We start from the raw sequence: 19,705 nt of genomic DNA, 5'->3' as shown, positions 1-19,705 counted from the left end.
TTAATTTATTATATTTAAAATAGTGGCACTTGATAAGTGATAAATATTATCACATAATATTATTTACACAAAAAAAATAATAAATATATACACATCTATTTAACAGCGTTTTAAATATTTAAATTAATTAAATTTAAAAATGTTAAATCTTGAAATATCAAATACTAAGAGAGATTAAAATTTTCCATTTGTAATTTTTTTCTATTGTTTCACAAAGGAAATTACTTAAATATTTTTTTAATTAAAAAAAATCGTCTCAAAATCATATAAATCATGATTTTTAAATATAAAAAAAAATCATTTAAAAATTGAATATCTAATTTATATATATGATTTTTAAATATAAAAAAAATCATTTAAAAATGGAATATCTAATTTATTAAGTTTATGTTGATTATAATTCTTTTTTAAAGAAGTCATTCCTTCTTTATCCAAAAGAGAATGAAACTCAATACAATAATATTATAAAGCAAAATTAAATATAAAAGCAAATCATTTAAAAATTGAATATCTAATTTATTAAGTTTATGTTGATTATAATTCTTTTTTTCAAGAAATCATTCCTTCTTTATCCAAAAGCGAGGATGAAACTCAATACAATAATATTATAAAGCAAAATTAAAACAAAAATGTAAATCTATATAGCATATAACAACCATTCAATGTCATTATCATTCTTAAAAAAAATACATTATTTTCCGTATTAGAAAGCACACTCTAATGAAACCATTTTACTTTTAAAAATAAAAATGATATTAAATTATTTTAATCAATATTTTAATCGCAAAATACTATATATAAAAAAAAAAATCTTAGATTCTCCCTGCGGAAAGATTGGGACAGTGTTTGTCTTTATCGCGTATTACAAAAGTGGATTTGTTGGTCTTCTTTTCATGGGTATATTTTTTTGTGTGTTACACTATGTGAGAAAAGTGTACCATATTTTTTCAATAAAGTTAGGATATAAGTTTATTTATGGGTGAGAAAAAATCATATTTTTTATTTAGATATTTTAATAAAAAGTCATCATCTGCTTTGGAAAGGGATATATAGATGGGGAAAGAATCTAGTGAGAGATCCTAGAGCTAGGTGGAATAAAGATACAGGACTTGAGGCTAGACAGTGAAGTCCTGAGACCCAAGGTACTGATTGTAGCTTAATATATTTACTGACTCTAAAGAAACGAATGTGCTCGGGGGATACAGGACTTGAGGCTAGACAGTGAAGTCCTGAGTTCCAAGGTACCCAACTGTAGCTGGATATATTTACTGACTGTAAAGAAACGAAAGTGCTTAAGGGAGAGTCTCGACGTAATTGCCAGACTCGCAGTTGGGAGGAGAGACTTTCTAGACAGAATTGGAGTTATATGTTTACAACCAGTAAGTAGATAAGTAACATAGAATTCTTTCATAAATGATAGTGAATTATATGAATTATTCATTAAAGTACTAGAACTAATTTAGGGAGAAACTTCTTGAAAGTATATCAGAACAGAAGATAGAGTTGTAGATACTAATCAGGAATAAACAATAAACATTACAATAATTCCTAAAAGATAAACAATATGCAAGCATTGCATGAAGAGTGTTTCCCTATATTAAATAGTTACAGTAAGTAATCTTAGACTGTAGAGAAATCCCTTCCGTTAAACTGTGTGAACAATTCCTTAGATAAATTATAATAGAGAAAAGAACAATCTTGGTAATAGCAGTTACGGAGTTTCAGAACTGATAGCGTAAGAAACCATGCATAACATTTATAAACTCACTATCTATCTATCTTCTAAGTTGTTGCTCGAAATAGGAAAGAAACGAGAATACTCATTGCTATCATTCAAAAGAATAGACAACAAAATAGCAAACTGTATATATATATATATTCCATTCCTTTAAAAGTCTAAGAATGTACATCAGCGGTAGCAACCCACATAACTTAAATACTCCGCAAACAACGACTTAGCAGCCTGAATGTGCCAATATTAAATCAAAAAGAAAACTATTGAATTCATAACCCTATCGAGATATTTATCAGCAGAGAAACCTTGTTCAACATCGGTTCTCAAAAATAAAAAGGCAACCATGTAAACCAGTGTCTTGGACTCATATACAATCAAAACCTCGTGCATATTGAGTAAACCGAATTTAACTTTTATACACAAAATCTAAATAAAACATGGATTTGACAAGTTCAAGCATGAGCCTCTGTCGACAATCAAATCATCTGCTTAATATTTCACATCACAATCATATATGGAACTAGCGGAGATGTTTCCCAACTTGAAAGAAACCCGAAGCGGACAAGCCTTAAGAACTTCAGCATACGCTATCGTAACAACGAACAGAGTTAGGTGTTGGTGGTAGCTTACCTAGAAACCAATACCATTGATCACAAAGTGGTTAGGAGTCCAAAACTTGCTAAGAAATCGAGAAAAATTAATGGCCAAAGGACAGTAGTATTACCTAAACTCGGAGGGCTTCCATCCATGGCGGTCTGCCTTCCTTGCAGCAAAAGTTATCAATGAGACAGAGCTAAAATCTAAACTATAAAGCACTGTAAAAGATGACCAGAGGAAACAAAAAAAAACGTATGCTGACCTTCATTAAACCAACATCAGTCCTGGCCACCCTCTGTAGAGCTAGAGCATCCTCGAACCACTCCTCAATGGTGAAATCCATCAGCTAGCCACCAAATGAGTCGAAAGATGGAAGAAGAAACTAAACTCAAATCGCATGGGAAACCTGAACAATGAGAAGTTAGGTGGTTAGGGATACCTTGTGGTGACAAGTTAACTGATGTTTTCATAGATCACAGTAGCAGAGGTTGTGAGTGAGCCTTATACCCGTAGGCCAAACCAGTTGCAGAGCGGCAAGAACCTCCAACATACAACAAAAAATGACCTCCCATCCGGCCTAGTGCAGTGAAGCGGGTAGTTGAGTAAATCCTAAACCCTTCTCACCGTCGGATCGCCTCCCACAAATCAATGGATGAGAGTTAAGCCAACTGCTGCAGACAGTCTTGTCTCGCTGACAAATGCCTGTAGTAGGACAGGCCTTGGTTATGCTGTGTGTGCCGACTTACAGTGGATATTTAATCATAAGTCGTGTTACGGGTTCAACATTTGGAGCTCCATGTGACCTTTTAATGTTAAGTATGCCAATATTTAAAAATTGTGTAACATATTAAGTGTTTTAACTAGAAATGAAAACTTTAAACCCTGTATCTGCCACCCTGTGTATATTTAATATATTTTTGGTTTTCTTTTATTACTTCAATGATTTCTTATTTTCCATTTAATAGGTGTAAAATAGGTGTGTAGGGTGTTACAAATGATATCAGAGCTCAGGTTCATACACTGAGACTCTTTGGGAATTATATGTACATGAAATGAATGTGATTTCTTAAAATTAATGCAGAGGAGCCCGGGACCACCAAACCCGCCAGAAACAACTTATGTGAATGCTAACTCTAATATTTGGATAAAGCTGGGAGAAGAATCGAGTCAAGCTAATGTTGTTTTACTCGAAACCACTCAACAACTACATGCTGAAATGACTAATTTAAGAAGAGACAATGAACGACTACGACTAGAACAAGACAGAATTCTCAGAAGTTTATCCAATCGACAGAACCAACGAGATCCAGACCCTAGTGCTAAAGATAGACAGAAGACCCCAATGGCTCAACCTGGAGAAAAAAATGCTGAGTCAACTGAAAAACATAGGGAAGACGAAGAAGGGCACTCAGAAAATTTTTCTGACCAGTGCAAGACAAAAAGAAAGAAATCTAAATTGCAAGGAGAATTTAAAAAATTAAACTGACACTCTTTGAGGGGGAATCCGAAGAAGCAAATGAAGCTTGGTTAACTGATATGAGCAAATATTTCTAGATTTATGATTATGCTGATAAACTGAAAGCACGTTTGGTAGTTTATCAGTTAAGGGGTAAGGCTACCCTTTCGTGGGAAGAAATCAAAACAGTAAGGAAAACTGATGAAGAATGGGTTACTTGGAAAGAGTTTCAAAAGCATTTCAAGAATAAGTATCCGACCGAACGTTATTATGATGAAAAAGCAAAGGAATTTCATGAGTTAAGATCAGGAACATTAACCATGGATGAATATGTAAAACGATTCACCTCCCTACTGCGTTATGTGCCTTATATGCAAGAGGAAAAGGCCAAACTTCAGTGTTTCATCAGTATCCTACCCAATTTTATGAAGGAGAACCTTGAGTTCGATTACCCAAGGACAATGGATGATGCAGTGCGGAAAGCCTGCATCTGCTACCATCAAATGAAATAGAAAAATGAGGGACCTAAAGGAGGAGTGAACATAAAGGGAAGGAACTTGATCCCAAATAGGCAAGCAAAAGTTTCTAATGGCTTAAATGTACAAAAAAAACCTCTCAGTAAATTCCCAGTAAGGAACCAGACCAAAGTTGCATATTCTGAAAATAGGCAGTCACAAGGAGCTAATAAATCAGTTAATGACCAGCAGTTAAATCCACCATTGCAATGTTGGGGATGCTGAGAACCCCACTATTACAAAAATTGTCTGCATAAAGAAAGAAAGGAACAACTATCAAATATGCAGGAAGCATCCACAGTCATAGAAGTGGTCAGGAGCATGCCTAGAATTAATGCTGCATTGGATGATCATCAAGCAGAATACCAGCCCACCATGGTCGAATATGAAGGTACGATCGCTAGTAACCTATCTCTATTTTGTTTGATCCTAGTGCTAGCCTAAGCCATGTTATTCCTAAGGTGGTATAAAAATGTCAACTAAAGAGGAATAAGATTCCAAAACCTTGATTAGTACAGTTAGCCACCAGGACAAAAAAAGGGTAGTTTCAAATACAGAACGTTGTTCTATAACAATCTCAGGACAAGCCATTCACATTGATATTAATATAATTCGTTTGGGTTCATACGACATTTTAATCAGGATGGATTGGTTGGAAAAATGTTGGTCCCTAGTTAACGGCAAGCAGAAAACCATGAGTTTTATCACTGAATCAAGACAAAGGAAGGAACTTCAATGAATCAATACAAATACCAAATTGCGTCCTATTACTGCTAGTTAGCTAGGAAAATGTATTAGGAAGGGTTGTCAGATATTTGTTGTCCAGGTGGGATTTACGATCACCAAAAACAAAATGACCTCCTTGGAAAACATTCTGGTCATTCAATAATTTGCTGATGTATTTCCTGAATCCATTCTTGGATTACCACCCAAGCATGATATCGATTTCGCCATTGAACTAATTCCGAGTGTAGCCCTTGTATCCAAGGCCCCTTATCACATGAGCATACCTGAGTTAACACAACTCAAAATTTAGCTCCAAGAGCTTTTGGATAAAAATTATATCCGCCCCAGTGTGTCCACTTACGGAGCCCCCATACTATTTGTACGGAAGAAAGATGGAACCTTGAGGTTATGCATCGATTATCGACAGTTAAACAAGCTAACCATCAAGAATAAATACCCCTTGCCACGTATTGATGATCTTTTTTATCAAGTACAAGGAGCCAAATTATTCTCAAAGATCGATTTAAGGTCTGGCTACCACCAAATAAGGATAAAGGAGAAGGACATCTACAAGACTTCATTCAGAACTCGTTATGGTCATTAAGAGTTCGTGGTGTTGCGTTTTCATCTCACAAATGCCCCAACTACTTTTATGAGTTTGATGCACTGTATTTTCCAACCTTATCTCGATAAATTCGTACTGATTTTTATCGATGACATCTTAATATACTCTAAGAATCAAGAGGAGCATAAAGAGAATCTAAGGATAGTGTTGCAAACTCTACAGGAAAATCAATTATATGCTAAATATAGAAAGTGTGACTTTTTCAAAGACTAGATTCAGTACTTGGGTCACATTATATCAACAGATGGAATAACAGTAGACCTGGAAAAGATCAAAAACATTATGGCATGCACCTCTCCAAATAATGTTGCTCATATTAGGTCATTCCTAGGTTTGGCCGGGTACTACCATCGGTTCATCGAATGATTTTCAAAAATCACTTTTCCAACGACCTCTATACAGAAAAAGGGTCGTGCTTTCGAATGGATAGTCGAATGTCAGCAAAGCTTTAAAAAATTAAAACACCTACTTACCACTGCACCCATGTTAAAGGTAGCAGATCCAGAAAAATATTTTATGGTTTTCACAGATGCTAGTAAAAAGGGTGTTGGCGGAGTGTTAACATAAGAAGGGAAAGTTATTTCTTACAAATAATGGAAATTGAAGGAATATGATCAATAATATTCAGCTTACGATTTTGAATTAGCAACAGTAGTGCATGCGCTTAAAATGTGGCGACACTACCTGTTGGGGAAGAAATTTTTGCCATTAACGGATCATAATAGCCTTATCAATTTCTTCAACTAGTCTAACTTAAATGCTCGACAGGCTAGATGGACAACATTTTTAAGTGAATTCAATTTCTAAATGAAACATCTCAAAGGGAAGGAAAATCGAGTGGCCAACGCATTGAGCAGGAAAGTGCATTGTATTTATGACATCCAAATCAGCTAGGTACGCTCAAACATCTGTAAAATCTTAAAGGAAGCCTCCTTCAAAGATCCAGAATACACTTTCCTTTTGCAACAAACAAAGGCGGATCTGTTAAAAGGGGAAATATCAGATTTTCACATAAGCTCTGACAACCTCCTTACCTTCAAGAACAAAATATATGTTCCTAACCAAAACGTGGTTAAACAAATGATATTTGATGAGTTTCACAGAAAACCATGTGTTGGTCACCCAGGTTACCAAAACTTGTTTTTAGCCATCAAGAAAGGGTATTTTTGGCCCGGGTTAAGGAAGGATGTCACTGAGTACTTGTCCAAATGTTTGGAATGTCAGTTGGTGAAGGTAGAACATCAACACCTTGCTAGTCTTTTGCAACCACTACCCATTCTGGAATGGAAATGGGAGACCGTATCTCTAGACTTCATCACTGGCTTACCTCGCACCAAGAAGCAACACGACTCAATTATGGTGGTTGTAGACAAATTGAGCAAAAAAAATCCCTTAATACCTATGAAATCCACTTACAAAATGGTGGAAATTGCAAACATATTTATGAAGGAAATATTCTGCCTGCACGGAATCCCCAGGGTGGTAATTTCTGATAGGGATGTAAAATTTACATCCACATTCTGGAAGACCCTCTTTTCAGGATTAGGTACCCAAATTCAATTTAGTAGAAATTACCATGCTCAAATGAACGGACAAATTGAACGGGTAAATCAAGTGCTAGAGGACATGTTATGTATGTTTGTGATGCAACAACCACGTAAGTGGGAAGACTACCTCCACTTAATGGAATTTGCTTATAATAATAGACATCATGAATCATTGGGCATAAGCCCCTTTAAGGTGTTGTAGGGAGAAGGTGCAGAGTGCCCATAGATTGGAATAGCTCAGTTAATAAGTTAGCCTTGGGTCCTGACGTGCTAACAGAAATGGAGGAGATGGTTAAGAAGGTTCGACAAAATCTAAGCCCAAGATAGGCAGAAAATGTACGCAGATAAAAAGCAGACCTACAGAGAATTTCAACGAGGAGACCATGCTTATCTAAGAGTAAAGCCCCGAAAAAGTTCCTTACAATGGAGGGGTTGTGCTAAGTTAGCAGCCCAGTATTGTGGACCCTTTCAAGTTTTGGAACTAATTGGACTGGTTACCTATAAGTTTGCATTACCAATCCATATCTGTTTCCACAATATTTTCCATGTCTCTTTGCTAAAAAAATATGTGTACAACCCACAACATATAATTAGCTAGGAAAATATTCAAGTAATTAGTTAAGGAGAATACTTAACTTTTGGATAAACTAATTTGAAGAAATTATGACTATGAATTGTGTATGTGCAGGTCGAACCGGAAGGAGAGTTTATGGCAGAACCTCTTCATATTCTCGATCGGAGATAAACCACCTTGCAGAAGCGGGCCATCACCCAGGTTAAAGTGAAGTGGAAGCTCTTTGGCCTGGACGAGGCCACCTGGGAAGAAGAGCGATTTATGCGGGAATCTTACCGATGTTATTTTCCTAAATCGGAAGAACACCAAGGACATTGTTCCTCATATGGGGGGGGGATGTAACACCCCAGGCAATGTGAAAATTATTGTTGTTATTGAGTTTTAATATTTATGTTTTACTACGTTAAATTCTTAATTTGTGCCGTTAAAATAAAAATGACTGAGGGTGCAAGGCCAATATACATTTGGTTACCTAATTAATGGATAATTAGGAGTTTAGATATGTTAATAAAAATAAAATTGTTTCCAGTAGTTAAAATAAATAGTTATCAAGAAACAGTTACCATCTGCCATGGAAAGGGAAATATAGACGTGGAAATAATCCAGTGAGAGATCCTAGGGGCTTAGCGCCATGAATGGAATTGCAATAGGTAGAGTAGAGGAAAAATGAGTTGACGATGAAGGAGAAGCCTGTGTCGAAGGGAAGTAAACGAGGCAGGGTCGTGTGACGTTGAAGAACCCCACTGGTATGTAGACAGTTGTACAATTTGAAGAAGGGTCGGGTCCCCAATCAAAGGTGCATGACATTCAAGAACTTCGAGTTCAATAACCTAGAGAGTCTTGAAAAGAAGGAAAGAAAGAGAAAATCAACTCGACATTAATCAAAGTGACAATGGCACAAAGAGGGAAGGAACATAAAAACATGATGGGTATGGTGAAGAGTGAACATACACGTAGTTTTGAAAAAACATGCAAGTGACTTCTTTGAGAATGACAACCGACCCCAACTCGAGGGCACCGGAGACGATATGGTCATTATAAGCATACAGAAGCAAAGTTCTGTGCTGAGAGGTATCGTCGGAGAGGGAAATTTGTTAGTGTTGGGACGTTGTCTTTGTGGAAGCAAGAAAGGTGAGTTCAACTATGTGGAGAAATGGTTGGACCCCTGTAGAGCCAACAAGCAAAAAAGTGATGGCATTCATTGTCCAGGTAACTTCCATAATGAGCAACAAAGGAGGTGTCTAGAAAGGTGAAATTCCATGAAATGTTGTCAACATTGGAAAAGAAACAGAAATAAAGCAGCGGGCACAAATGAAAGAAGAACGATTCACAATCTAGATTGCTGCCAATAGTGAAGGGTAACAGAGAAGCAAGTTTGAAATGTCTAAGCATAGAAAGTTGGCTCTCTATATATGACATTTCATAAACTCTACAGGCGGGTGTTTTTCATGTCATGACAATGCAGATATTATTTTAAGCTATATATGAAGTATGAAAACATTGATACTTGCCATTTGATTGTACAAGGCGATACGGTTAGTAGGTTTTCGATTCTCACCTGCTTGTGAATGAAATTATGGGACAATTATTCTATTGAAGGAAGCAGCACGACGTCCAATAGAAAGAGAAAGAGCAATAACAAGAGACCAACAATAGCATAACAACAACAACAAAAGCTGTAACTCGAAAAAGAAGTTGAATAGTGCGAGGTGAAGAGGCTAAATAGAGCACATGCCCATCTACCAACTAAGAAGAGGGAGCAATAAATAATAGTCAAGACACGTCACAGAGATCATGGGGCTACCAATGACAGAGAAAATGAGAGAGATGCTCGTCCGAGCGAAAGTAAAGTGAGAATAAATGCACATAGTAGGGTCATTAATTATAGTATTGAACAAAAGAAGCCTCGGTGCCAAGATGTGTGTATATGTTTGAAAGCTTAACAAAAGGAAAATGTGACATATTGATTAAGTATATATAGGAGTTTATGGACTTTGAAAATTTGACACGAGAAGAATCCTTTTGGAAATATTGGAAGTAGAAAGTCCAATCCACATATCAATGTGGTTCATTTCAATAAACACATATTATAAAGTGGTCAGGGCATAATACATATCAATTTCGTGTGAGCAAGAACAAAGTGAAAATAAATGGATATAGTCGGTCCATTAATTAGATTAATGAATGGAATAGCCACCAAGACCAAGATGCATGTATAGGTTTTAAGTTGGAATCGTTAAACAATGTGGCATATTGATTAAACATATATTGTATTTTTCACCTATTGAAACCTTGACATCAGCATAAATATTTTGGAAATCTCTAAAAGCAAAAGTTTAATTCATCCTATTAATGTGGTTCCGCACAAGGGCATAAAACATACGATCTTCGTACGAGGTAGAATAAAATTACATTAAATTCACATAGTCAGTTAATTAGGCTTAATTAATGAATAAAATATATAGTGAAAGCAAGATGCGTGCATAGACAGTGGATCTTATCGAAGCTCGTATTCCAAAAGTTGTGATAAGGGGTAGATCTGATTTGACATTCAAGTTTGATATGATAAAACAATCGGGTATACATATTGGTGGTTCGAGGTCCATAGCACAGTTCAAAGTTTCAAAGTTTAGATATTTGGTTATTATTATATAGGACCAATGTTATATGTATCGGAAATTTCTAAAATAATTGTTGTGATGTTATAAATTTGATATAACTCTAGCAGATTCGCTATTCCATTAAATTATTTTCGATTACTATATCGAGTCTAGAACCGAATCGACAATCAGAAGATTAATCCATATCGGCGATTTAACATATGTGGTATGTCAAAAATTTATATATGATAGTGGATGCGATATGCCGATTGCCTTGCATGTAGTAAGAGGTCCATATTGCATATCAAAAATTGGCGAACCAAAGGGGTGACAACTTTCAAATTTTGCGATATTGCGAAGTTGCAATATAAAAGTACCGAGAATGTTAAACTGCTGGGAAAACGGTGAAACAAAATAACAAAGGATTTTCATTACGAAATCAGAGATGGACATGCCTTTTCTCTCTCTTCGAAATGAACGTGTGGCACAATATGATTGGTTTTGATAAGGGACGCGTGGTGGACAGAGATTGGTTCCGATAAAGCCACATGAAATATGAAGTTAACATGGTGCGGCAGGACGATGCACACGTGGGAGAGAGTTTCAACATTTTCAAGGCCCCAAGGGCGGGGGCACAGGTTGACACATTGCACCAATTACAAGGTGCCACGTGGTAGTGAATGATGTAATAGACCATATGTCGGCGTTCAAATGTTGAGGCATGTTGTTGCATGAAATTAAAGTCTTGGAGTGAAATCCTCCGATTAAGGGGCTCCAATATGGGGGCTGGCCCATGGTCACAAACAAGAAAAGACATGAGGCTGAGAACCAAGGTCAATTGCAATCACCGATCACATATCGGTGCTTTGCAACATGTTCCATTTCAAAAGTTCTGATAGAGGGGCTACGATATTGGGTTGGGGCGCAGCTATTAAGACCCAAAGAACCTTGGGCTTAACGCATTTAATGAAGGAAAGTAGTGCCTGTTGCAATATGCAATATTGTTAAAGAATATTGGTGCTTGGAGGTCCATAGCAAAATTTGGAGTTTCAAAGTTTAGATATTTGGTTATTATTATATAGGACTAGTGTTATATGTATCAAAAATTTCTAAAAGAATTATTGCGATGTTATAACTACGATATAAATCTAGCCAATTCGTTATTCGACTAAATTATTTCTGATTACTATATCGGGTCTAAAACCAAATTGGAAATAAGAGAATTAAGCCATATCGATGATTTAACATATGTGGCATTTCAAAATTTTTGATATGATAGTGGATGCGATATTCTGATTTCCCTGCGTGTAGTCGTAGGTCCATATCGCATATTGGAAATCGATGAATAAGAGGGGTGATAACTTTCAAATTTTGCGATATTGCAAATTTGTAATATAAATGTACCGAAAATGTTAAACCGCCAAGAAAACAGTGAAACAAAATAACGAAGGAATTTCATTGAAAAACTATACATGGATGTGCCTTTTCTCTCTCTTCCAAATGGACATGTGGTGCAATACGATTGTTTCTGATAAGGGACATGCGGTGGACCTAGTTTGGTTCTGATAAAGAACATGGCATATCACGTCAGCATGGCATGGCGGGACAGTGGACACGTGGAAAGCAGTTTATGCATTTTCAGGGCCCCAAAGGGGGGCGAAACAGGATGACACGTGTCACCATTTACAAGGTACCACTTGGAAGTGAATGACGTAATAGATTGGAGATCATCGTTTAGAGGTTGAGGCATGTTGTTGCATGAAAGTAAAATCTTGGATTGAAATCCTCCGATTAAGGGGATCCGATATGGGGGTTGGCCAATGGTCACACAGAAGGAAAGAGGCAAGGTTCAGAACCAAGGGAAATTGCAATTGTTTGATTGCATATCGACGTTTTGCAAAATCTGCCATTTCAAAAGTTCCAATAAAGCAGCTATGATATTAAGCTGGCACGCAGTTATTAAGACTCAAAGAACCTTGGGCTTAAAGCATTTAACAAAGGAAAATAACGCTCGTTGTGATATGTGATATTGTCAAAGATGCTAGTGTTAAAGTGGCGAGGAGGGCCAATTACAAGTTACCATAGAAATTCTCAGCAAAACCAGTGAAGGACGAGGTCTTTTCTCTCTCCTTAGAGGGATACATGGCGGATAAAGTCTAGTTCCGATAAAGGATACGTGTTTAAAAGCGATAAGCTACATGGCATAGGGTGAACTTCCTGCAAAACCATTAAAAGAAGGTTTCATTATTATAACAACAACCCCATATGGAAGTGACAAGTGGCAAGTGTCATGTCGTATGGAGAGAAATGTGATAGGGCCAAGCATGAAAGAGCTCATCCTATCAGAGATCGACAATCATAACCCGCGAACATCACACCGTCAAAATGGTATATTCCTTGAAGGTCGACGAATCTGCTAAAATGTCATGAGGAAGAACCTCACCATAAAAATCCCATCGTCTTAAATATTGGAATGAGTTGATATATGGGTTGTTTTTGTCACGTGGGATTAGTTTGAAGGATTTGAAATTTTTTGGTGATCTTCTCCACCCGGATTCTATTTTGGTAAAGTGGCATGTTTGGTAGATATCATAGGTCTTGTTTAGCCATATGTTTTTTACAAAATTTGAACATATACTTCTATTTGTGTTCAATATTCTCAATTTTTATTTAGTTATAAGTATCATAATTTTTTCTCAGATTTATTATTAGAAAATTGTTTTTAAAACATTATTTTTAGTTGAATTTTATAGGTGGAGGATTTGCCCGAATGGTCAAAAGTGGTCTGACAAAAAAAAATCAACAAATATCGCAGAATCAATGTTTAAATCATGTTTTTTAATGGTGGAAATGGGTTGAGCACCATCAAAAACCTCTTGGTACCCATAATCTTGAAATTTGACAACTATAACCTAGATTTACAAAAATCTCTGCTAGAATTTATCAAAATATTGTCATAATTCTATGATTTTCATAGCAAAAAAAACAGTCTAATACTGCAATTATATATATATATATATAGAAAAAAGGTTTAAAAAAAACATAATTTTCTAACCATAATTGTGACAACAAGAAGCTTATAATGAAAAAAAATTTATCTATCTATCTATATATATATATATATATATATATATATATATATATATATATATATATATATATATATATATAGATAGATAGATAGATAGATAGATAGATAGATAGATAGATAATTTTTCTTTCATTATAAGCTTCTTTTTGTCACAATTATGGTTAGAAAATTATGTTTTTTTTAACTTTTTTCAAAAAAAAATTCAAAGAGTTTGCTTAAATAAAATTATATATGTATCTCATTTGTAAAGCAATATATTTCATTTGTATAATGATACAAGCAATGAAATTTGGGATCAAATTTTATGAGCACCAACTTCTTAGTGTGACTTTGTTTCTTTCTTTTAAAAATGTTTGTCTTTTTTATTAGTGTGACTGTGTTTCCATGTTTTAAAAATGTAGGTCTTTGTATGGAATATGTACAATTATAATTGCAATTAATTTCTATGTCACTAAATTTTGAATTATAATTTGTTTATTTATTTAAAAAAAAATCTTAACATTTTTTTAATGTGAAAAAATACAATAAATATTATTCGAAAAAAGATAATCTTATCTTATTATATATCAATATAAATCGTATTTGCAATAAAATTAATATTGTTAATAATATTTTTTTAAACTAATAATATTTATAATAAGAATTGTCAAATAATAATAAATATAATAATCTCTCACTCAATAATAACAACTACATCCTCTAGCATCATTTATATCACTTTTAAAATTAATAGTATTCTAGATCAATATTTGAAAAAATCACAATATATCTCCTTTGATAACTTATATATTATTTTGAAATTGATATTATTAAAAATAAATCTTTTGAAAAACACAGAATCTATCTATAAATGAATAGCTAACTAAAAATAAGTGTAAAATAATAATTGTTCTGCAGGGTATAAATTTGACGTAATTTATTTTATAATGAGTTTATTTTTAAAAACAAATTCCAAATTTGTTTTTTTATTTTTTTCCTATCTTTAAAATATGATGTATAATGTGTTTTTTTAATTTTTGTATTGTGAATAATTTTTTTTTTATTATTAGTATAGTTCGTATATTTTTAGTTCTTGCTTCACCATAAAATAAGTTTCAAACAAGTAATATCATAGATGTATTTGTTTTATATTACTTTAAAAGATCAAACAAATTCAACCATGTTCATTCGTAATGTCAAACTAGTCAAATATTTGGTGTGGCTATGTATCGTTCAAATGTTGTACATAATATGCTAAAACATTCTCTAAAAAAATTTAATTAACTTGGTCAAACCCATTAAATATAATGTATTTTGAAGAGGAAATAAATCTTAGCTTACAATTTGATGAGTTAGATTTAAGGAGGACCTTATAAATAATAACACAATATTGAAGTCACTTTTAACTAAGAATTTGGGAGGATTCTAGTAATTAAAGAACTAACCAACATAGATCTATTTTAAATATAGATCTAACATGAGCCAAGAGGGATCCAATTTCTTCACATGGAATTTTTTTTATGAGTGGAAATTATTTAAATGTTTTCTATAGTTATTTAATTTTTTTTATTTTTTAGATTTAAAAAAATATATATATATATATATATATATATTGGCTGACAAGAACAAAATTTCAACTTTGATGACAGACGGACATCCTTACATATCATACTGGGTTGTAGAATGAGCCTCTCGACTCAATAATATGTAGACATGGAATTTGAAGAAATTCATAATCTTCTGAGGATGCTAATACCTAAAAGGCACACATCCAGTTGTGTTTAGATGTAAGTTTGAATGCATTAACATCATAGCATTAGTAAAACACAATTGAGATTTCCATATCCAACCACAAAATATATTTGTTTTCTAAACCAACTAACAAATAGACCCATTTTATAAAAACTGAGATCTATTACCAATGTGCCAACACTAAAGAAACTACATAAAATTGTCAAAATCAAACAAAAAAGAAATGTTTCAAGTACATAAAGAAGGAAAGTTGATTAATGTTTTATATAGAATACCAATGGCCCATGGGTGTCGACATGTCATGTGAGTGTCAATCTTTAAGCCTTATGCTTCATTCTTCATGGTCAATTCTTAAGTGTGTACAATGTAGGATCCTATGGTGTGACTAAAGACACAACAAAAATTTTGTAATAAGTTCAAAGATCCACTATGAATAAATCTATGTTTATCTTAAAGTCTTAGTATTATGGGTGTTGGATAGTGTAGAGTCTATCTTAGAATCTCAACCAACAAAATCATTAACTTTTTTTTTTTGTTTTTGAAAAATTTATTTAAAATTACTATATATATTAATAATTTTGTCATTAAATCCCCCGTGGGTACTTAGGTTAGTCTTAAAAAAAAAAAAAATTGTCATTAAATAATTTTTTAAAATATAAAAGTTTTACTTTCATTATAAGCTTCTTGTTGTTAGATTATGGTTAAAAAATAATGTTTTTTTAAACATTTTTTTCTAAAAAAAATTCAAAACAGTTTGCTTCGATAAAATTATATATGTATCTCATTTCTAAAACAATATATTTCATTAGTATAATTATACAAGCAATGAAATTTCAGATCAAAGTCTATGAGCCACAACATCTTAGTGTCACTGTGCTTCTTTCTTTTAAAAATGTATGTCTTTGTCTCGGATATGTACGATTATAATTGATTGAATCTTGAATTATAATTTGTTTCTTCACCCCTGTGAGCATTTTCTTTTAAAAATGTATGTCTTTGTCTGGGATATGTACGATTATAATTGTAATTAATTTTATGTCATTGAATCTTGAATTATAATTTGTTTCTTCAACCCTGTGAGCATTTACGACTACCTCTCATGGAAATGGTCATAGATGAATGACTTACTTAATGCAGTTGAATCCCAAAAAATGATATCTAATATAATGCAATGTGAAACCCCCAATACTTGAATTAAAAAAACAATCTTAATGTTTTATTTTAATGTGAAAAAATAACATAAATATTATTCAAAAAAATAATCTTTACTATTAATCGACTATATCAATATAAATAATATTTTTAATGATAATTTGTTTTAAAAAACCAATAAAATTAGAATCATTAACTAATAATAAATATAATAATTTCTCACTCAATAATAACAACTAAATTTAGATATTAGAAATATTTTCAGAAAAACTCACATTAGAAAATTTAGATGGACGAGTTTTCGAATCAATTTACATAGTTCATTATCATAATATTTTTTCAATACGATTTCTTCCAAAAATCACAAAAATTTGAATTCGAATAACAACTAAATCTTTTAGTATCATTTATATCACTTTTAAAATTAATAATATTCAAAATAAATATTTGAAAAAACTCAAAATATATCTCTTTTGATACCTTGTATATTATTTTGAAATTAATATTATTGAAAATAAATCTTCCGAAAAACCAAAAATCTATCTATCAATCAATAGTCAACTAAATGTAACAATTAGTGATTAAATAATAATTTTTTTCTCTTTCAGAACCGTATTAGTGACTAGATAATAAGTGTGGTCTCTATCAATGAATAGTCAACTAAAAATAAGTGTAACAATTAGTCACTAAATAATAATTGTTTTCTCTTTCAGAACCGTATTAGTGACTAAATAATAAGTGTTCTCCACTATCAATGAATAGTCAACTAAAAATAAGTGTAACAGTTAGTGACTAAATAATAATTGTTCTCTCTTTCCGAACCGTATTAGTGACTAAATAATCAGTGTTCTCTCTATCAATGAATAGCCGACTAAAAATAAGTGTAACAATTAGTGACTAAATAAGAAGTGTAGCCGACTAAAAAGAAGTGTAACAATTAGTGACTAAATAAGAAGTGTTCTCTCTTTCAGAACGTATGTAGGGTAAAAATTTGACGCGCAAAACAATTCATTAAGTAATATTTTTATAATGAGTTTTTTTTTTTTTTTTTTTTTTAAATTGTCTTCCAAATTTGTTTTTTTATTTTTACTCATTTTTATAATGCGTTTTTTTTCATTTTTGTTGTAAAGGTGAAAAATTGTTTTTTATTTTTAGTTATTTTTAAAGTATTATGTATAATGCGGTTTTTTTTTTATTTTTGTCGTAAATGTAAAAATATTTTCTGTTAATATAAATTTTATGTTTTTAGTTTTTACTTGATCATAAAATAAGCTTCAACCAAGTAATATTGTAGATGTATATGTTTTATATTATTTTAAAAAGATTAAACAAATTCAATGATGTTTATTTATAAAAGTAAATTAGTCAAATATTTTGTATGACTATGTATCGTTTAAATGTTGTATAAAATATGCTAAATCATTCTCTAAAAAACTTCAATTAGCTTGTTCAAACGCATTAAATATAATGTGTTTTGGAGAGGAAATCAATCTTAGCTTACAATTTAATGAGTTGGATTTAAGGATGACATTATAAATAATAACACAAGGCTGAAGCCACTTTTAAATAAGAATTTGGGAGGATTATAATTATTAAAGCACTAACGAAAATATATTCATTTTAAATAAGGATCTAACATGAGCTTAGAGGGATCTAATTTTGTCAAGTACAAAAAATTTTATGAGACGACATGAGCAAAATTTCAACTTTGATGACAGACGAACATCCTTGCACATCATATTAGGGTGTAGAATGAGCCTCTCCCCTCAATGATCCTCTCGACTCAATAATATGTAGACATGGATTTTGACGAAACTTATAATCATCTGAGGAGGCTAACACCTAAAAGGCACAAACCCGTGTTTACATTTAAGTGTGAATGTATTAACATGATAGCCTTAATAACCACACATTTGATATTTCCATATCCAACCACAAAATTTATTTGTTTTCTAATCAAACTAACAAATAGACCCATTTTATAAAAACTGAGATCTATCACCAATGTACCAACCCTAAAGAAACTACATAAAACTCTCAAAATCAAACAAAAATGTAATGTTTCAAGTACATAAAAAGGAAAGTGGATTAGTGTTTTTATAGAATACCAATGGCTCATGGGTGTGGACATGTCATGTGAGTGTCAACCTTTAAGCCGTAGGTGTCAATGTTCATGCTCTATGCTTAGGTGTGTAGAATGTAGGATCACATGGTGTGACTAAAGACTCAGCAAGATTTTTTTAATAAGTTCAAAGATCCACTATGAATAAGTCTATGTTTATCTTGAAGTGTCATCTCAAAGTCTTAGTCTTACGAGTGTTGAACAATGCGGTGCCTATCTTGAAATCTCAACCAACAAAATCATTAACTTCTTTTGTTTTCTACAAATTTATTTGAAATTGTTTATATAAGAATAATTTTGTCATTAAATATTTTTTTGAAATATAAAAAATTAAATAATTCTTTGAAATAAGAAAATAAATTTAGTGTTTGGGAAATTTGGAATTGCGCGGACTGTCAAAAGTGGTGGAATGCGGGCAAAATAAATTCAAAAAATCTTGTAGAGGTAGTGTTCGAATCATGTTTTTGATTGTGGAAATAGATTTAACGGCATAAAAAACTTCTAAAACACCTAAAATTATGAAGTTTGATAACCTTTACTTGTATTTTTTGAATATAAATTAATTAATATTTGTTATGAGATAGAATGACCATCTTAAATAAATATAGATTAATACTTGTATTAATATATATTATGAAATATAATGACCATCAGAATTAAAATATGTATTCTCTTGATAATTGGATAATAACAATAATATAACTATTTAATTTAAATTACCATAAGAATTCCTTTATTGACCTTTTTAGTTTTTTCGTGAAATATTAACTAATTTAGTGGTTTGACCAAGATCATTCGGTCAAAATTAGCCATTAGCATTATAGCTGTTGGAGTCTCTGCACACGCTATTTAATCACGCTAAGCCGGATTGGTTCTTCAACTTGTCCTGACGATGAACCACACTGGTTGGTTCCAAACACGTCGACAAAAGATTGGTTATGTGATTATGCCGAAGATTATCTAACATTATTATAGATCACAGAAGTCTAAATTCCTTAACTTTTACTTAGATTTACAAAAATTCTTACCGGATTTTTTCAAAATATAACTAAATTTTCTATAATTTACCAGAAAAAAACATAACAGATAAATTAAAGCTAATTTTTCTAACTTTCTTATCCAATTTCCAACTAAATCAACGCAAAAAAATCTTAAGAACCCTGGCGATTCACGAGTCACGTCATTAGAGTACTGCCTGACAAATGCTCTCACGAATTTGCGAAGTATATTCGCG

General features: G+C 32.5%; 1 pseudogene; it reads left to right on the top strand.

Annotated features, from left to right (window-relative positions):
* LOC149161483 (cinnamoyl-CoA reductase 1-like) overlaps nt 1-19,705 on the top strand; it is a 66,856-nt pseudogene that overhangs the window by 40,241 nt on the left and 6,910 nt on the right.

Source organism: Pinus tabuliformis, chromosome 5_2 (assembly GCF_031772625.1).
Source record: "Pinus tabuliformis cultivar Carrire ecotype Pingquan chromosome 5_2, CPIR1, whole genome shotgun sequence".
In the NCBI taxonomy this organism is placed as follows: domain Eukaryota; kingdom Viridiplantae; phylum Streptophyta; class Pinopsida; order Pinales; family Pinaceae; genus Pinus; species Pinus tabuliformis.
The sequence above is the reverse complement of the archived record's forward strand: the minus strand, read 5'-3'. Positions and strand labels throughout refer to the sequence as shown.